This window comes from Cavia porcellus, unplaced genomic scaffold, assembly GCF_034190915.1.
Source record: "Cavia porcellus strain 051 isolate PalLab524CR breed Dunkin Hartley unplaced genomic scaffold, mCavPor4.1 scaffold_5, whole genome shotgun sequence".
Taxonomy (NCBI): Eukaryota; Metazoa; Chordata; class Mammalia; order Rodentia; family Caviidae; genus Cavia; species Cavia porcellus.
This window is the reverse complement of record NW_026947488.1, coordinates 5452419-5473798: the sequence shown is the minus strand read 5'-3', so window position 1 is coordinate 5473798 and position 21380 is coordinate 5452419. Positions and strand designations below refer to the sequence as shown.

Sequence of the window (21380 nt, the reverse complement as noted above, 5' to 3'; positions counted from 1 at the left end):
ACATGTGTACACGTGCCTGCGTGGGTCTGCAGCCCAGGGTGCGTGTGTGCACCACACAGGGGGCCCACCTGGGGTGGTCCTCCCATTTCTCCCATCCAGGCGCTCGGGCCAGAGACCCCGGCTCTCCCCTGGACATGGAGGCACACGGATGGCCCCGTGATCTCACAGAACCCCCACCCTGCCTCCTGCTGCAGCAGATGAGCTGCTTGCCTCCAGCCTCAGTTAAGGGCTGGCAGCCCCAACCCCAGAAGCCTTTCCCTCCAGGCCACCCCAGTATGGTGCTCTGCTCAGGCGGGGGCTCTCAAGGTCCCCAGAAGCGCCTCTCCTTGAGGCCTGGCTCAGGGTCCCAAACTCGCGTCATCCTGGCCGCTTCCACCAATATTTCCTGCTGGCCAGGTTTCAGGGGTCCCTGGGGGACCTGCCTTGCCTGCAGGGGCACACTGGCCTGCCCCCGAAAGCTCTTGCTCAGGTGCTGGCTTGAGGGCCCCATGGCCCCTGCCCCCAATCAATGTTTGTTGGATTTTCTGCTGTGATTCTCTGCCCAGAGCTTCAGTTCAGACTGTGTTCCCTGGTGAATTAGTGTTCTGCATTTTTGTTTATTTGTTTGTTCTTTAACAAAAGGTTGTTTTGGTTTGAGATTCGGCAAAAACACACACTGCATTCTGCTTCCTCTCCATTCAGGACTCAGTAAATTAGTTGTTTTCCAGTCTGCTTCGAGTCCTTGCCTCAAATGAGTCTCCAACAAGATAATGCATTTAAAAGCCCTTGGAAAAGTACCAGCCCCACGCACATGTACAACACTGTCATCATGCAAGCTTTCCAGCTCTAGGAAGGCTTGCTCGGCTCCACGCCCACACGCACGCCCCTGCCCCCACACCAGGCTCCGAGCCCAGGCAACAGCAGCCCTTCTGCAGCCAGGCTGGTCCCTGACACCAAGCATGCCCCCTCAAGAGTGCAGGGACCGAAGGCTGTGGAGCGGGGGTGGGGTGAGGGTGGGGGAAGGGTGGATGGCAGCGGGACTGGGCAGCGGAGAAGCTAGCTGTCCTTAAAGGAAGGTGACCTACACATCCCAGCAATAGGTCATTTTCACACTGAGTCCCTCCTGCACTCCTGAAGCCTTTGGGGTACATCAGGGGAGCATTTTGCAGTCAGGGAAACAAAACTGAAAACAACCCCCCCCCACATGCACCAAAAAGCTCAGAAGCCAGTTCTCACTCAGCATTCCCTTGGTGAGAACAGAAAGGTGGCCCCCGGTTCTTGTGGCCAAGAATCTCAGTGCTGTCTGGACGCTTCCTCCTCACCCTCGATAACCAGGGACGTTGCCTGTGGGATCCCTGAGGGTGCCACATACACCGTGGTGACAGGCAGGAGCCAGGTTTCTCATCTGACTGTATTTATTAGGTGCCACCTATATGCAACCCCGAAATGCCCATCCCTCCCTGGGAGTGTAGTGGGGGACCCCAGCTTCTAAGTGGGGCCCGAGTCAGCCTGGCACAGAAGACGGCTGATGTGAATGAGAATCCCCCAGGATCGCCTCAGAGGTGCACTTGCGGACAATGGCAGTTACTAGAAGGGGCAGCATTCCACCAGCCCCTGAGCAGACGCGGGGGTCTCATTACTGCTCTGCAGTTGCAGAGGCCTGACTTCATGCAGCGGGTCCGTAAGGGGCGCGGGATCTGCCTGCCCAGACAGCCCATGCTGCCTGTGATTACTGACTTCTGTGCTCAGCCCTTTGGCCCCTTCCCCACAAAGCCCCAGGCTCAGAGCAGGGCATGGCAGGCGTGTTTTGTGTTCAGCAGAGAAGGCTATGGACAGTTCCAAGAGGGCTGGTCACGGCCAGGTCCCCAGAAAGCTCTGTGTGTGGCCCAGGGCTCTAAGCCTCAGTTTCCCCATCTGTAACATGCATGGGCTCCATTAGAGCTTCCTGATACCTTCCTGATACTACAGAGGCACAGGCAACAAAGGAGAAAAGGCAAATTGGATTTCATGAAAATTTAAAACTTTTGGACATCAAAGAAACTATCAACACAGTAAAAAGATAATCCACACACGGTGAGAAAGCATTTGCAAGTCAGGTATTTAATAGAAGATTGATATCCAGAATATAGAAACTGTTACAAATGCAGCAACAACAGATCAGCTTCCTTCAGAAATGGGAAGAGGGCTTGGAAGCCAGACACACAAATAGCCAGTGAGCTCCTGGAAAGACGCTCCGCGTCACTCATCGCTAGACAGATGCACATCGAAGCTAGGTGCACCCACCCACTCGAGGGGCTGTGACCAAGTTAAGCAGAAAACACAAAAAGAAGGGAACAAATACTGACAAGGACGCAGAGGATTTGGAGGATACAGGAAACTGAGTTTGGAGAAAGGCACAGCTGCTGGGGAGAGCAACCTGGCAGTTCCTCGGGAAGTTAAAACCAGTTAGATGTGATGCAGCGGCTCTGGCCTGGGATGTGCATGTACATATAGAGTCTCCCAGAGAACTGAAAGCATGGTCTGGAAGAGACTTTGTACACCCACAGTCACAGCAAGATTATTCCCAAAGGCTGACGCGCGGAAGGAACCCCAGGTCCTCTCTGTGGGTGAGGGGTAGCAGAATGGCATGCGTAGTCAGCCTCAGAAAGGAAGGAAAGCCCAACACACGTGCGACAGGCCCCCTGGACGTTATGCGGCAGGAACGAGCTGACCATATGAAATCATCCGTAAGGGACTCACGGGGCAGAAAGTCAGCGGTAGCGGGGCCGGGGCAGGGGGGACAGTGGGCACTTACAGCTCAGGGACAGTTTCAGTTTGACGAGACGGAGGGCACTGCAGAGACGGTGATGATGGTGGCACAACGTGGCAGATGCACCTTGTTCTTCTCCGTGGTCCCGGGGACTGGACTGAGGGCCTTTGTACTGAGGTACAGCCCTCTTTCCAGTTTTGGTTTTCTGAGACAGGACTTTGCTAAGTCACTAGGTGCCCGGGCTGGGTGGGAACACTGCTTCAGCCTCTCAGAGTGCAGGATCACAGGTGCGCACCGGCCGGTTATGACCTGCACCCTGAAAAAAAGGCAAGAGGCAAATTTTATTTTATGCATATTTTACCACAATATGAAAATAATGAATTCTGAACAATTTGAGTGAGCTCTGTGCTCCTTGGCCTCTCGATCTTGGGAGGCAGGGCAGCTCCTTGGGCAGTGCCTAGGTTTGGGGTTTAGCAGAACTAGGTTCAAATTCCAACTCTGTGATAGCTGTCCCCATCTCTACATATGCTGAAGATGACAATGTGTAACTTATCAACCAGCAATTTCTTACCGTTTGTTTGTCTGTAATTTTGTATTATTTCTTCCCTTTTTTTTTAATCTCCATGTATTTTTTTTTGTTTCCTTTTCTTTAAAAAAAAAACAAAAAAACAAAAAAAAAACAAATTCCGACTCTGCCACCTTTGCAGTTTTGAGGCTCGGAGCGGCCACTGTGTGGTGGACAGGCTCCCATGTCTATGTCCCACAGGGAAGACGCAGAAGTCCCTGATGGGCACATGTGAGCTTCACACTTCCACAGACACCAGTGGACCTCACATGCCCGACACGGGTGGGGCTCCTGTGCGCTGCCTGTGCAGGGCAGAGGGCGGGAACTGTGAGAAGAGCTTGTTTACAGCATTCTGCGGGTACCCAGGAGTGTTTTTTATGTTTACATTGCACGTTTGTGCCAAAAGTGTATATGACTCACTTTGTTGGACTCACGCACAAGTCCAGCTTCAGAGACTGACTGGACAGGTCTTTTGGTCCTGTGCTGACCCCTGTCCTGCAGCAGCTGTGCTGGGCAGCGGATGCCTTGAGCACTGCTCAAGTAAGGAGGAGGCCTCTACAGGGCTCCCTTCCGGCTGGGCCGGCGTTCAGACCTGTTGGTCTCCCTTCCCTAATGCAAGCAGCACACTGTACGCCCGCTGGATGCCTCTGCGTTCTTGGCCAGAGACACATCCCTGAAGGCAGGAGGAAAGGCCAGATCCGAAAGGCTGCCGCAGGCCAGTGCCTGGGCCCAGCACCCATCCTCACTCAGGTGCACCTCCAGCCTCTGTCCCTCAGCTCTGCGTCTATGCAGCTCTCACTGGGCCCTGGAAACGCTGACCAGGACAGACGCGGGCTTCTGCTTGCTCGCCTGCAAACTTGACAGTGGAATGCATCGTGGCTCTCAGGGTTGTAGGACAGTACAGTGCAGACTCCTCGCCCTAAACAAATAGCTTGCAGGTGCAAGTGTGTGTAGACGGGGCCTTTGCAGATGGCCTCGTGTTTTTTCATTCATTCACACACTCATTCGTTCACTGATTCAGAGAAACTTTCTCCTCTGCAGCACAGGCTGAGTGGTAGTGTCCAGGAGAGACAGTGCGGCCAGTCCAGCTGGGACAGCTCGTCCTCATCAAATCATCACACCAAGAACCTTCGAGGAATAGAGAGCTGAGCTGAGGCATGAAGGTGTGACCACTGATGGTGTCAAAGTGGTAAGAAATGAACTCGGGCAGAGGGAGCTGCACACGCAAAGGCCCTGGGGAAGAGGGATGGCTCGTGACAGATGCAAGGAGCAGCAAGACCACTGTCGCTGGCAAAGAAAAAGGATAAAAGAATGGGGATGAGGTGAGGTGGGGAGGAAGGGAGGACGCTGAAGACTGCAGTTTTCATCCCAAGAGCAACCACTCGGGAGCAAACAAGCGCAGGACAGAGTCCGCCCCTCTGAGGGCGCTGGCTTCTCCTTCCCAAGCCCCTGGGAGCTCATGCCAGTTGCAAGGGAGTAAATTTGAGTTCCAGTAAGTGCCAGCAGACCCAGTTGGGGTCAGTGAGGGCTGTGATTTGCAGGCACCACGTTGGAAAGCTAAATTCTGTGTGGCTCGTGGTTGAGATGCAAAGACACAGTTCTGTAGCTCTGCGGTGGCTCTGCCATGTCCTAGTCATGTGACATTGCCCCAGTGACTAAATCATCCCCAGCTTCACTGGTAAAATGAAGAAAATGATAGTAATGCCCTTCTCACAAGAGCTAGTGTTAGCCCAGCGTGGCGCACACCTACAATCTCAGCTACTCGGGAGGCAAGAGGACTGCAAGTTCAAAACCAGCCTGGACAACTTAGCAAGACCTTAACTCAAACCAAATTTTACAACCTTGGAGGGTTTTAAAAGCAGTATTCAGTGGCGGAGCACACGCCTAGCATGCACGAGGTCCTGGGTTCAGTCCCGTGTAGCAAAAGCAAAGCAAACAAAACACATATGGTATAAATGGTGATGGAAACCCCAGACAATTACAAAAACCAACTGACAGGATTCCAGGGAGTGACACGTAGTAGGAACTGCTGGGACGGCAGCTGGTGGGAAGGAGAGCCCAAGAGGGAGCCCTGCGGCAGGCCCTGTTCCCTGAAGATGCCCTGATCTTAACGCAGGGCTGCTGGGAGCCAGCCGTGCAGTCTGGGGCCAGTGTGAGGGACAGAAGTGAGGCTGCCGGGGCGGGAGGAAGTCAAAGGTCTAGACCGCCACAGGTGCAGGCCCAGGCGAGGCTTTGAAAGGCACAAGCGGGCAGCACGGCCTCAGCTTGGGGGCTGGAAGGACAAGGAGCCTCTGCCCAGGGGAGAGAAGGAACTCGGAGTGCAGGTGCCTGGACCAGCTGGGTGCCAGCGAGGAGGAGGAAGAGGAAAAGGGGAGCGGGGAGAGGAGGGGCGAGGCAGAGGAGGAAGAAGGGGAATCGGGGTAGAGGAGAAAAGCAATGTCTCCAGAGGATTTTAACAAGATCCAGGCTTCTAACATGACAAAATGTCCGGGATAAAAATCCAACGTAACCAAGTCTCAAGAGGAGCCTGGAGACGCCAGCTCTGCCAGCGCACGGCCAACGCAGAGCACCTGGCTCTCCTCTCTCTGGGTGCCACTGTCGTGCTGGGTTACAGAAACAAACAAACAGACCCTGATGAGATACGCTGTCTAGAAGAAATGCACTTTACAAACGTTTGTGTAGGGTAGGAATTAGCAAACTGCAGGTCAGCTGTAGAAACCAGCTTTTACATTTTTAAATTGTTGTAGGAAAAAAGGGAGGTGAAGGAAGAGGTGACAGAAATCAAATGTGGCCCAGAAACCCCCAAATATCTACTTGTTAGCTCTTCGCAGGAAATGTTTGCTGATCTCTCAAGTTGATGGATTAAAAGTAAAAGGATGGAAAAAGCTATACCAAATATACGCATCCATGAGAACAAAGCAGATACGGTTATGCTGATATCAAAGAAGACCTCGACACCACGAAAATCACCAGTACAAGCAGGCTGTTATGCAGTGAGAAAAGACAGATTCACCAAGAAGACTGAGAGTACTCGATGTGTGTCCCCAGTGCCGGAGTTCCAAACCACACAGCTGCCAGAACTGAAGGAGGAAACACCCAATTGTATTTGCAGTCTTGACTTCTTTCTCAGTAATCAATAAACATGTAAGCAGAAAATCAGCAAGTGTAGGGAAGACCCGGCCAGGTCCACCAGCTTGGCTTTGTTGGCGTTTTCCAACGCTTGGCCACCCCAGCAGAAGGTTTACTCTTTCCAAATGCAAATGGAACACTCTCAGAGGGGGTCAGATCCTGGGCCATTAAAAAATTAACCACTAAAGAATTTAAAAGAATACGAGGTCTGTTCTTTAACCACAAAGTACTTAACCTAGAGATGAGTGATAAAAAGATATCTGGAAAATACACAAATATTTGGAAGTTAAACTAAATGCCTGTAAACAATCCATAGGTCAAAGAATCCATAGGCCAAATAAATAATCTCAGGTTCCATTTAAGAAACCAGAAGAAGAGCAAAGTAAGCACAGAGAAAGAAGAAGGGGAAGAAACAAAAACAATACAGACAAGAACAGAAGTGAGAGGGGCTGGGGGTTTAGCTCAGCAGCATAAGCACCTGCCTGGCAAGGAGGTGGTCGTGAGTTCGATCCCCAGTACCGATAAAAATGAAAAAGACAAAAAAAAAAAAAAAAAAGAACAGAAGTGAGTATAACTAAAAATAGAACAAATTCACCCAAAAGTTAGTTCTTTGGAAAAAAAAAATCAATACACTTGGCAAGTCTCTGGCTGACTCTGACATACTCATAAGAGAAAGGATGCAAATTAGCGACTCCAGAAATGCAAGTGCGGAGGTCACCACCTCGACTACAGGATTGAAAGGCTAATAAGACAACAACATAAACAGCTCTCTGCCCACACATAACAGTATGTACTAAATGAGCCAACCTGTGAAAGACACAGTGACACACAATTCGCACAGAATTTGGTGTTCAGAAAGTGCCAGCCTAACTGCGGCGGTATTTATGAAAAAAACTGAATCAATTTAGCCAGGTGTGCTGGTGTCCCATTGGGTCACAGCCCTCCAGGAGGCTGAGGAAGGATGATCACAAGCCTAGCCCGGGGAACTGAGTGACTTGGCCAGCCCTATCTTAAAATTTAAAAATAAGTAAGTAAATAAAGAAAACAGGGCTGGGGATTAGCTGAGTGCAAAGGCCTGGAGCCCAAACATCAGCGCTGCAAAAATAAATACATTTTAAAAATTGTATTCTTAGTTTAAGACTTTCCAAAAGGCAAAAATCCAGGCCCAGATGATTTCACAGGTGAGCTCTAACAAACATGTAGTGAAGTAGGAAAACCAGTTCCACCCAAGACATTCCAGAAAACAGAGGAGGCGAGAACACTTTCTGTCTCCTTTTATGAGGCCAGCATTGTATCAAAGAAAAGACTGAAAATCAATACATCTTATGAATGTATACGTGGAAATCTTCCACAAAACAGAAATAAAACAAGCCCAGCAATACATAAAAAAGCAACGCATTGCAGCCGAATGGGCTCTCTTGTGGGAATGCAAGGCTGGTCCAACATTAGACAAGTGAAAACAATTCATCACATTGCTGCAAAAGAAGAACAGTTCCATGATCGCCTCAGTAGATGAAGGAAAGCACTGGGCAAAAGTCAACATCCAGGTATGATGAAAACCTTAGCAAACCAGGCACAGAGGGCGCCTCCTCCAACTGGAAGACAGCTAGAAAACCCAGCTACCACCACTCCAGATTGTGACAGACTCGCGATTTTCCCCTAAGATCAGAAACAAGGCAAGGGTGTCTATTTACCACTTCTATTCAACAATGCACTGGAAGTCCTAGCAAGTACAATAGAGTGTGAAAAGGAAATAGAAAAGAATTGGTTTGTAATTCCAGCTCCTCGGGAGTGAGGCAGACAGATCACAAATTTGAGGTCAACCTAAGAAATTTAGCAAACTGTCTCAAAATGTTAAAAAGGGCTGAGGATGTAATTCCATGGCAGAGCACTTTCTTAGGATGTGTGAATCCCTGGCTTCAATCCCTTGTATCACACACGCACAGAGCAGGGAGGAAATAAAACTAGGATTGTCTATATACCATAGAAGACGTTACCATCCTTTAGAGGCTACAAAAAAGATCCCTCAAACACAAAATGATTTTAGCAAGTTCACAGCATACAATGCCAATGTTGGAAAACCAGTTGTATTTCTATATATTAACAATGAACATCTGAGATATAAATTTTAAGAATCCACATCAAACTCATGCTCACACCAGCGCTCTTTGCAATGGCCAAAAGACTGGAGCAACCAAACTGTCCGTCCACAGATGACGGTATAGTCAGCCTTAGAAGGAGGGACCTTGTGACATACGCTTCAACCGGGATGAACCCTGAAGACAACATCCTAAGCAAAATAAGTAAATCATAGTAGGACAAATACTGTTAGCCCACTGATGTGAAGTACCTGGAGTGGTAGATTTTGTGGAGACAGAAAGCAAATGGGGCTTCCGGGGCACAGGAGGGAGGGGGCGTGGGGACAATTGCAGCTTTGCAAGATGAGAAAGAACTCTGTGGGTGGATAGGGTGTTGGGAGCACAACAGAGTGAATAGACTTCATGCCACTGAGAACTACACTTAAGACAGGATGGTAAATGTCATATGGGTATTTACCACAATTTTTTAAAATTTAAACTCTCAAGTCTGAATGGAAATTTCAGGGATGAAAAGTACAATCTTCAAATGAAAAATGTTCTAGCCAGACTTACGAAGTAAAGACATCAAAAGAAATAGTCAGGGGACCTAAAGACAGGCCATTAGGGTAACGCCAAGAAAAGAAAATTGAAAGAAATCATAAAGCACCTTGGAGACGAGAGAGATGCTCCATGGGCTTAATGTGTCTGTAATTAGGGAGGAAGACAAGAACAGCAAAAAACAAATTTGAAGAAAAATAGTCAAAAGTTCCCAATAGGTGAAAAATAGCAATTTAGACGTCCAGAATGATCAGCAAAACCAAAAGCAAGACAAATAAAAGTAACTAGAAAAATCCTAGTCACGTTGCTGAAAAGCCAAGATAAAGAAAATGTTGAAAGCAGCAGAGATAAAATACACAATACAATCAGGGGACAGTAGTGTCAACTGCACTTCCTCCTCAGGAACGGCAAGATCAGAGATAAGGAAGATTAAAAGGGACGGGTTTAGATATTAAAAAACCACAGCGACAACAATGGAGAGACCTGAGCCCCGTGGGTGGAGGTGACAGTGGATGAGACCAGCTCTGAAAGGAGTCAAAAGCAACCCAAACGGTAAATACGCGGCGACTTACAAGACTTCATCTTTTTAATTTCCTTACACAACTGACTGATTAGCCAAAAATTGTCATTTTGAGGTGTGCAATTCACACATCTATGAAACCTACAGCAGCAAAGAGGACCCTGGGCGGAGTGTGAGGAAACAAGTGGGACTGGGATATGGCAAGGCACAGGCCTAACCCTGCTCACCAGCAAGTCTGGGTGCAGAATCAGCCAGGAGGTTAGTAACCCACACTTCCGGGTATGTCTGTGAGGGCGTTCTGGAGATGATTGGCATGTGCGCCAGCAAACCAGGAGGGTGACCTGCCCTGGATGTGGTAACACCATCCAATAGGCTGCCCGACCAGGTGGCACAAAAGGGGAAGAACTTCCCGGCTGCCACAAGGCTATGGTCCTCTCCCATGATGCCTCTGCTTCACCACAGGCCTAAAAGCAACGGAGCCAACTGAGCATGGGCGGAAAATTAAAGATTGTGGCCTTTCAGGTTACTCTCAGGCATTTTGTCACAGCAGTGGAAAGTGGACTAACACTGAGTCTTCTTACCTTTTACAGGAAGAGGCGTGGTAGTAGTAACTGTTCTGGATCACCTATTTTGGTCACCATGGCTTCTCTAAACTCCAAACTCAGTCTGTTTGAGGTCCTGGAGTCCTTTTGCCTTCTCCTTCCCTGTGCTGGGGCCTAGAAATTCTCTCGGGGGGGGGGGGAATAAGAAACAATGAGACATACGAAAATGTGTAGTCTAAACACACCTGCTAAAAATAAGACATTATTGTAAGTTTGGTCATAGAAATGATACCTGACTCTAAGCTACCTACAGGAAAGCTGTGTCAGAGGTTAAAAGTGAGAGGAAAGGGCCAGAAAAGGCACTGTATTAACACTAATCAAGAAAAACCCGGAGCTGCTATGTTACTACTCACAATTACAAGTTAGTTTCCCAGAAAACATTGATTAAACAGGGACCAAATGGGGCAGAAAGTCACGAGGAAGGAACATGGGCAAACGAGGTTTCCCAGGCGGGAATGAGTTAGGGAGGTTTTGTCCCCACCCCACCTCCGGGGAGTGATTTCTTAATGACAAAGGTGTCAATCCCTTGAGAGGACCAAATCATCTCCAATACTTCTACACCAAATAACAGAGCTCCAAAATCCATGAAGCACACACTGGCAGATTTGAAAGGAGAAATAAGTGGAGGGTGGCACCACCCTCGGCCACAGCAGGACGCACCGACCATCAAAACAGCTCGCAGTCTGAGCCATAACTTTCACTGCACTTAAAAGGACAGAAATGAGATAACTAATATTCTCTAACCACAACAGACCTAAATTACAGATTAGCGGTAACAATGTTGGGAAAGCCCTGTATGTGTGGAAACTAAAGAACTGCCTTTTAAATGATGCGTGAGTTCAAGTAGAAATTACATAAGAAAAGGTAAAATATTTGAGGTGAATAAAAATTAGAACATGACTTCAAATTTGTGGAATGCAAATGAAACTTAGAAGGAAAAGTCAAACCTTTAATGCTTAAATTAGAACAATGGGAAGACGGAAGCCGACAATCAAACTTCTGCTTTCTAAAGCTACAGAAAAGAGGGGCTGGGGATTTCGCTCAGCGGCATAAGCGCCTGCCTTGCAAGCTGGTAGTCGTGAGTTCGATCCTCGGTACCGATAAAAAAGAAAAAGACAAAAAAAAAAAAAAAAAAAAAACAAACCTACAGAAAAGAGTAAATTAAGCCCAAAGTACAAGACAAAATAGAAAAGCAATATAAAATATCTCTACAAGTGAGAATTAATTTCTTGGCAATGTCAATAAAATTGATAAACCTCTGGCCACATTGACCGAGGAGGAAAAAAAAAGGAAAATATAAATTTCCTCCATCAGAATTGGAGAGAGCTTGTTCCCACAGACCCACAGATGTGAAAAGGCTAAAAGTAAACGTGAAGAGTTTTTGTTAATAAGTTGGACAGCTGAATCAAAGTGGACAAAAAAGACAATAAGCTACAAAAACTAACCCCAGATGCATTGCATACCCTGGATACTCCTGTAGCTATTAAGGAAATTGAATTTAAAGACATTCACATTGAATTTGTACTTTAAAGTTTTCTCACAAAGAAAAATTCAGATCCAGAGGTTTTGGTGGTGAATCCTGTCAAACATTTGAGAAAGAATAAATGACAATTTCATGCAAATTCCCCCGGAGAATGAGAGGAAGAAAAACTTCTAAGCTTGCATGATGCCAGCATCCCCGAGACCAGAGCTAGACTGACGTTACAAGAATGTGAAACCACAGACACGATCCTCAGAAACAGGGTCTCCAACAAAATATTTGCAAATCACAAGAAGTTTAAACACATACATTCAAAAGTACACACATAGTAAATATATATGTATGTGTATTTTAATGCACACGCATACATGTATATGTGTTTCTGTGTGTACAGATAGAGATAGCTGGATAACACCTTACTGTAAGTGAAGTTTACCCTGGGAATTTAAGAAGGCTACTTTGGTAGTAGAAAATCCCAAGATATACCAATTAAATTTAAATTGATATTTACAGACTATGGAAGAAGAACCACATGAGCTTTGAAACATGTGCAAGGAAAGCCTTTCAAAATTTAGTATCCATTCACATGTATGTGCGTTCACACACACACATCTTTTTAGCAAACTAAGATTGCAAAGGAACTCCTGTAGCCCAATTGTGAGTAGCAGTAACAACCTCCCGCTAATATCTTAGTTTATGGTAAACTAGTTTATGGATGATTAAGGCAGGGATGCCCCTTCTAACCACTGTTACTCAACAGATTCCCAGAAGTCCTGGTCACTGCAGTAAAGCAACAAAAAGAAATAAAAGACGGTATCAAAGTGACAGAACACATGCAGAACTCCTTTGCTGAAGATTATGAAATGTGGAGGAGAAAACCCCAAGGCCTGGTTAAGATGCGAGACACACCGTACTTATAATTAAGACGTCAGGATAGCAAAGACGTCAGGTCACCCCAGACTGAGCTCTCGTGTTTGGGCTTTGAGTTTTTGGTGCCCAGGATTGAACCCAAGACCTGACGCATGCTCAGCACATCTAACCTCCAGCTGCTGGCCTCCAGGTTTAATATATTTCCTCTCAAAATCCCACCAAGTTGACATACATAGACAAAATTATTCTCAAATTTACATGAAAAAGCGCAGAAAACCACTCTGCAGCTGTTAGGGTTTCAGTGCAGTGTAGTAATCAAGACAGTATGATCCTGGCTGCAGAAAAACACACAAATCAGTGGAACAGTACAGAGAACCTCGAAGTAAATGCACACAAATGTACCCACTACTGACTTTTAACAAATACACAAAAGGTGTTCAACAGAGCATAAATATAGCCTTCTTAACAAAGGCAGCTGGGACAGTTGGATATCCATGGGCAAGAAAATGAATGTTGACCCAAATCTTACACTTCCTATAAAAATGAACTCAAAGTAAATCAGAGGTTTGCCTTAAAATTAAAAGCTTGGGAAAACAAAACAAAAAACCTTCAGGGTATAGGGGTAGGCAGAGTTCTTAGACTTAACACCAAAAGCTTGTTTAATAAGAAAAAATTAATAAAATAAAACTTGTCAAAATTTAAAATATTTGCTCTGCAAAAGATTCAGCTAGAAGACTAAAGGGACAAGTTATAAACTGTCAGCAAATATTTTCAAAGCACATATTTAACAGAGGCCTCATACCTAGAATACATAAAGAATTTTCAACAGTAAAAACAAACTAGCCAGTCAGAATGCAGACTCTTCTCTGAAGAGCATATAGAGAGAACAAATAAGCACATGAAAAATTGTTTAAAATTATTAGCTCTCAGGGAAATGCAAATTAAAACTACCATGATGGATCACTATACCCCTCCCAGGTGGCCACAATTTAAAAAATAGAGATAACCCCAAATGCTGGCAAGCACGAAGAGAACCTGTGTCACCCACACATCGATGGTAGAAATGAAAAGTCCTGCAGCCAGTCTGTAAAACTGTCTGGTGATTTCCTACAGACCCAAACACGCAAAGCCACCCAGGGATGCACTCTGGGCTGTGCATTCTGGAGAAATGGAAATTTACATTTACAAAAAATTCTGGACACCAATGTTAAGAGCAGCTTCATTTGCCATCCAGAAAGGACACAAGGCAGACGCCGTCCGGTGGGTGAGTGGCTAAAAAGCCCCAGTGCGTCCTGTCCTGCAGTGTCCTGGAGGGAATGCAGTGTCTGGAATGCATTACACCGACTGACCGTCATCAGAACTGAAGAGGTTTGTTCTTCAAAAGACATTGTTAAAAGAAAGAAAAATATTACACGATCTCACTGTTGCATGGAACCTAAAAAGCTGAAACTCACAGAAACAAAGAGCACAAAGGTGGATGGGGGACAGAGAGGCCTGAGGGAAGGGAGGATGTTAGCCCCCGGGTGGGAGGTTTCGGCCAGGAAGAGGGAGGTGCTCTAGCGGTATACTGCACAGCGCTGCCTTAGTCAATCACACAAATGTATTAGATATTTCAGTTGCTAGAAGGGTAGATTTAGTGTTTTCACCATGCAGAAATGGTGCATGAATTAGAAATAGTAGGCACGTTACTTAACCTGATTTAGTCAGTTCTCAACATATCCATGTTTGTATTACACTGTACCACATAAATAAATGTAACTGTTATTTTTCAATTAAAATAAAATATTTTTAGAAAAGAAAAAAGAACAAAACAAAGAATATGGCTTAGACAAGGCCAAAAGAACCCACAGACTGGGGAAATATTTGCAAAATGTCTAACTGAAAAAGCATTTTTATCTGTAATATATCAAGATCTCTGACATTTTATTAAAAATAAAACAGCTTAAAACTGGCCTGAATATCTGAGTGGACATTTCACTGAAGAGCATATGTAGATGGCACATAAGCACCTGAAACCTGCTCAATATAATTTGTCAGTAGGTAACTGCAAATTAAAACTGCAACCCAATACCACTACACATCCATTAAGACGGCTAAAATTTTTCAAATGACCATAAAATATTGCAGAAGATGTAGATCAATTGGCATTCTCATATAGTGGTGATGAGAATACAAAACTGTACAGTTATTTTGGAAGATAGTTGAGTGGAATTTTTAAAAATTAAATGAAAACATATCATGGAATCAAATCACTCTGCTGTGAGGTAATTACCCAAGAGAAATGAGCATTTATTCATTCATACACATGAATGTTCACATCAGTTTTATTTGTAATAAGCAAAACTGGAAGAATGCCAATGTCTATTATCAGGTGAACGAAGAAACAAGTTTTGGTATTTCTTTGGAAATAATAGAATTCAGCCATAAAAAATGAACTACATGCACTAATGTGGATGAAATTAAAAATCATGTTGAGGGAAAGGAACCAGATAAAATGATATAGTGCACATTTTATGAATTTGTTTCTATGCATATTTAGAAAATGCAAATCTGTAAAGAGAGCAAATCATGATTGCATGAGAATGGAGAAGGAGGGAGAAGGGAGTCTGAGGGAGAAGGGAGTTTCTGTGAGACAGGAGTAAACTTTTGTTACCTTAGCTGTGGTAATGGCTTTGCAGATGTCAACATTCACAGTCTCTCAACGTTTACCCAACTGTACCTTTTACATTTATACAGTTTATTATATGAAAATATGCTCAATGAATCTTTTTTTAAAAATTCCTGGTAGGAATGATCAAGAAAAAAGGGGGAAACTCACAGCTTACTAATATCAGAAATTAAAGAGGCATTACTACAGAGCCTACAGATGCTAAGCAAATTTGAGAGTGAGAGACTCTATATCAATAAATTAAACTAGCTGATGAAGAAGACAACTTCCGTGAAAAGCAATCTATCAAACCTGACACAGCCTACACAAAATAAATTCAGAATGATCCAATAGCTATTAAAGAAATTGAATTTGTTATTGCATCCTTCCTATAAAGAAATTCCAGGTCCTGAGTGCTCACTGTATGTACATACTATCAAACACACAATGAAGAAATAATCCAACTCTAACACAAACTCACAAAGCAGAGAAAATTTCAAATCATTTGAAAATCAGTATAATACAGACACCAAAACTTGGCAAGAGCATTATAATTACAAACCAATTGGCCTCATATAACACAAGCAACAAAGACCAACATAACATTAGCAGATTGAATCCAGTGATGTGTCAAGTGATAATAAATCATTATTTTCTCCTTGAGGCATGCAATTTAAAAATTAACCAATATAATTTACCATGTTAACAAAATAGGTGAGCAAACTAAATGATCATTTCCAAAGATTTAGATTTCACGACCCATCTGTGACTTCAAATACCCATTCATAACCAAAACTCTCAGCAAACTTGAACAAAAACCTTCATCTGATCAGAGATGAATCTAGGACACATCCTATTTATTGAGGAGACATTGAATGCTTTTCTCCAAAGACTAGGAACAAGACAAGGACACTGATATCACTCCTATTCACTGAAATTCTAGCTAGTACAATAAAGCAAGAAAAATAAAAGCCATATAGACTGGACAGAAAGAATAAACTTCCTTCTATTTACTGAGGGCATAACTATTTACATAAAAATGTTTAAGGGATGTACAAGAATAACCTCATTAGTATTAGTAAGAACACTAGCAATATCATAGCACACCAAATAATATATAAAATCAGTTGCATTTTTATTCTAGCAGGAAAAAATGAGAAATGACTTTTTATGACATTTTAAACAATTCCACGTACAATTACATTACAACCATAAAATACTTAGTGGTAACTTTAAATGTGTGCAAGATTAGTCTGTAGGAAGTAGACTATTGTATAAGCAAAGCTAAAGAGCTACATAAATGAACAGTAAACTGCCCGATGCTTTGCACAATCTATATATAAAGTAAGACGTGTGTCCTCCAGATAGAACTGTAGATTACCATTTCTAAACAATTCCAAACCAAATATCAACAGAATGTTTTGTAGAATTGATAACTCATTTCTAAGATTTAAATAGACACGCAAAGGACTTAGAAGAGGCAAAACATTCTTGAAACTACCAAGTTGGAGGACTTACTAACTTCAAAATTCATGCAAAGCTGCGACAGACAAGGAGTGTAGGGCTATAGAACCACAGGCAAACAGATCAGCAGAGTACAATGGAGAAAGCCGATGCACACTTCTCTGTGTTTAGTCGATGGGTTTTTTTAAAAATCAAAGTGTTAAGGCAACACGATAAGGAAAAATCTATGTAGTGAATGGGCTAGAAAAACTAAAAAATTGTATTTCAAAAAAAATGAGCCTTGACTCCAGATAAAACTCACAAAGCAGCATAAACCTAGAACTGTGAAGCTTCCAGAAGAATGTACAGGAAATCTTCATGACCTTAAGGTAGGTAAAGATGTTTTTAGAGAGGGTCCCCAAACCACTAAACACACAAAAAATAGTTTTTAACTTTTGCTCATTCAAAAGTGAACATCAACAATAAGAAAAGCCACAGAGTGGGAAAAAATATTTGTAATCCCTTTATCTGACAAAGAACTTACAGTTAGAATAAAGAACTCCTCTGATTCCATAATAAAATGACAAGCAAGGAATACAACGAGACTTGGACAGATAAGTCACAGACATGCAGACAGACAACAAGGGCATTTACAGTTGGTCAGTATTTGGCATCGGGGAAATGCAGACTGAAAGCACAAAGAGACACCACTTGCCACTTCTGCAAAGGAGTAATTATACCTGTTGCTGGCAGAGGGGTCCAGGGGTGGCACGCCTGGAGCTCACACACTTTGTCACCTAGAGTGCAAAACATCAGGACAGCCACTTTGGGAACAAATTCTCCTAAAAAGTTAAGCACCCCACTAGGAAACAATTCTGGTCCTAGCTGTTTGTTCAAGAGAAAAGAAAACATAGCTGCACAAAACAGAGACAGGAGAACACACGGGCATCACCTAAACGTCTATTAATGGAACAATGGGCCTGCCCAGTGGAGGGTGCCTGGGACCCCAGCACTCTGGGAGCCTGAGGCATGGGGTTCTCAGATTCAATCCTAGCCTGGACAACTTAGCGACCTCCTGAGCCCCTGTCTCAAATAACAAATAGAAAAGGACTGGGGCTGTAGCTTAGCGTGAAAGGCTGGGGTTCAACCCATACCTGTGCCCACACACAAAAGAATGAAAACCTTGTAGTGTGTATATTCATGCAGTGAGATTCCGCTTAGCATATGAAAGAATTAACAGTGAATGCATACCACAGGGGAGATGAACCTTAAAATAACTGTGGCACAGCGATGAAGCACAGTCTGTGATAACGTGTATGTGAAGTTCAAGGAGAGAGAAGGTTGGTCTGCGGTGGGTAAAATTAGGGGAGTCCAGGGCACTGCACATGGCTTGCGGGAGACGCAGGAACATTCTGGGAAATAAAGATGTTATCTGTCTTGATTAGGAGGGTAGCTGCGCAGGTATTTGTATTACTCAAAACTCTCAAAATTGTACCCTTCTCTATTATTCACTGGATGGAAATTTTGCTTCGGTAAAAAATTAAGGTGATCTACAGCACAGCATTGTTCAGCCTCAGTTACCGTTATTACAGCCCATACACTCCATTTAATGCTTCAAATTTGTTCCTCAAAAAAAGTGCATGACAAAATACAAAAATAAATCATAAAGCAAGAAGATAATAAACAAAAAGTCTATTAACATAATGTCAAAATATTTTGGGGGAAAATAACATATTGTTTATCCCTCTAGAAAGTCCATTTTTAAAATATGTTCTCTCTAACCATATAATTGGAAATAAAACAAATGCTATTTGTTAGAGGCTGGTACTCTGTCTCTTGAAGCAAACCAAAACAGAGTGGCTGATTTAAAAATAGGCAAAGCTAACTGCAGCTGTTAGAAGTCTGCTGGCAGCTCTGGAGGGAGAAGGGGCTGAAGGGGACCCTTGGGGGACAGTAAGCGAAGGATGCTCATTCCTAGACCCCGGTGCCTTTTCACAAGTGTATCTCGTCTGTGAGAATTCACTAGTCCCTGGGCACTTTTATGTACACACCTATACACACATGCATGTATTTTTGTGTAGATATTTTCCTTGATTATAGTTTAAAAATGATTCCGAACAGGTTAACTGTGGTGAAAAATTAGCAAACGATGGGTAAACTCAAAATAGTAAAGGGGAGAGAGAGAGGAAGGAAGAAGAAAGGAAGGGAAGGTATTGTTCCTGACACTGCCATGCCTCCATTCCACGTCAGTCCTTGTGATTATTTCTGAAACACAGGTTCAGATCTTCCTAACACCTGGGAAGTCCCACAGTTGGGGAATTAAGACAGGACTGTGGTTTGGATAAGACCAGGTTACCTCTGAATAATTCACCTACCTCTTCACCCCTTCCACCCACCCACCCAACCCCATCCACCATCCATCACCATCCATCCCCCCATCCTCCCATCCATCCATCTATTCACCCTGTCCATCCATCCATTCACCCCATCCATCAATCCTGTTCTCCCATCCATCCATTCACCCTGTCCACCCATCCACCCACCCTGCCATCCATTCATCCATCTATCCATTCACCCTGTCCACCCACCCATCCATCCATCCATCCATCCATTCACCCTGTCCATCCATCCATTCACCCCATCCATCAATCCACCCTGTCCACCCATCCATCCATCCATCCATTCTTCACCCCATCCATCCATCCACCCACCCTGCCATCCATTCATCCATCCATCCATTCATTCACCCCATCCACCCATCCTGTCTACCCATCCATCCATCCATCCATCCATTCACCCCATCCATCCATCCACCCTGTCCACCCATCCATCCATCCACCCACCCTGCCATCCATTCATCCATCCATCCATCCATCCATTCACCCCATCCATCCATCCATCCATCCATCCATCCATCCATTCACCCCGTCCATCCATCCTGTCCATCCATCCATCCATCCATCCATCCATTCACCCGTCCATCCATCCATTCACCCCATCCACCCATCCACCCGCCCTGCCATCCACCATCCACCCACTCATCTGCCCCACTGAGTCTCTCTCCTCCCAGCACATAGTCCTACTCCCTACCTGGCCTCATCCAACTCAGTACACAGGACAGGTGGGTGAACAAGGGAGGCAACATTCTAGCTGGAGGACACTGACAACAAATAGGTCAACATCTACACACCATGGCCGGTCCTGCAAAGACAGCAGCCAGGCAGCAGCAGGGACCACAGTTCAGGGGGTGAAGTGAGGCTTCATGCTGAGGTCGGGCGGCAGACCGGGGTGGCAGAGGCAGTTTTGAAGGAAGATGGCAATAAGAGCTATTCCAAGGTAGCAAATCCCAGGCAGGGATGTAAGACATCCAGGAGCAAGAGTGGCTGGAGCAGCCCAAGAACAGAGTCACACCAAGCACAGGACTGGGGGGGGGAGGATGCCCGAGGGCACAGGGGGCGTTTCCATGCTCACTAGGTCAGAGGGAAACTGGTAACTGTGAAGAGTGACTGTGGCCTGAGGGTAGAAGGAAGAACACCGTGAGTGATTTGATGTGCAGGCGGCCCCTGGGACTCTGGGCTGCCTTTACTGTCCTGAGGAAGGCGATTGCCTATTTTTCCCCTCTCTATGCATGACACTTACTCTGGTTGTCCTCAATGTCCCGCCACTTCAGTGAACTGACCCTCCTCAGCCTGGACTTGAGGGGCTCCTCTGCTCCCACCCCAACTGTGAGAACCGAACCTTGCTCTGTGGGCTTCGCCCTTCTATCTCCCTCCCAGAGGCCTTCTCCCCACCCCAGCCCTGCTGCTGAAGACCGCTTTGCTGGTCTTCTTCCTGTTTCTCCTTTGACTTGGCCTCCAAGACTTGGGTCCCCTGCAGAGCAGCCATCCATCTTGCACCCAGAGCCCGACTGGCTTCCCATCCTGAACCTGTGGGTTGGATACCGTGCTGTGGATCCTGTTTGCTCAGTGGTTCTCAGTCCCTAAAAGTCTGGGGCTGCCTTTGAAACCTGTCTGAGCCCATGACAGCAGAAGGGGACCTGGCTGTCCCTGCTGTGCCCTCCCTAGCCTCGAGCATGGATTGGGGCTGAGAGCTCCTGAGACAGTGCTGTCTGGCAAACATCCCGTTCCTGGGGGGAGGACGCCAAAGCCCTGGACACAGAGCAACTGGCGGCTGCAGGGCCCTTGGGAAGACCCACAGCTAGCATGTAAAGGACCGTCCTTTGCACTGCAGCCCGGCCGTTTGTATGTGGCTTTCACCTTAATTAGTAGGAGCTTTTCAGAGAACCAATAAAACAACGACACAGCAACTTGGACAGGGCACGGAAGGCAAGGGCCATTTCGGTAATGGAGTCAGTGGAACTGCTGTTCTAAAAAGAGAGCGAGTGACCACTCCACACTATTAAGACAGCCCAGGGCAATGTGATGCTGTCGTCTGCGCAGTTATTAAGGATAACTGATAGCTGCCCCCTCCCCCAGCCGCAGAGGGAAATCACTGTTCCATGAATCCAGAGTCCTGGGCATCAGTTCCCAGGAAAGAAAGTGCTGAGCTCGGCAGTCTGGGGAGAGATGCCTGGACCAGGGCTTCTCGCTTAGCTCAAAGACTCGGCACCTAAAGAGGACAGCAGCGAGCCGGGCACTTCCCCAGGGATGCGAGGGCTGCTCATGCACCCCAGATGGCCTGGGGCAGGAAGGCTGTGCCGGGCCAACGGTGGGGTAGTAGATCTGTGCGGTCCTGAGGGTCAGCGGAGGCTGAGAGAACTC

At 45.6% G+C, this 21380-nt stretch overlaps 1 long non-coding RNA gene across 6 annotated transcripts in view; it reads right to left on the bottom strand.

Moving 5' to 3' along the window:
- Nucleotides 1-2063: 2063 nt before the first annotated feature.
- Nucleotides 2064-21380, bottom strand: part of LOC106029068 (uncharacterized) — a 112526-nt gene continuing 93209 nt past the window's right edge. For 4 of the 6 annotated variants that reach the window (XR_010047277.1, XR_010047275.1, XR_010047274.1 and 1 more), the window contains exons 7-8: nucleotides 10160-10303; nucleotides 2064-3044 (exon numbers count right to left, since the gene is read on the bottom strand). This is a non-coding gene — a long non-coding RNA (uncharacterized LOC106029068). Of the gene's footprint in view, nucleotides 3045-10159; nucleotides 10304-17360; nucleotides 17418-21380 lie in introns of all 6 variants that reach the window. The other 2 variants (XR_010047279.1, XR_010047276.1) reach the window with 2 other exon arrangements.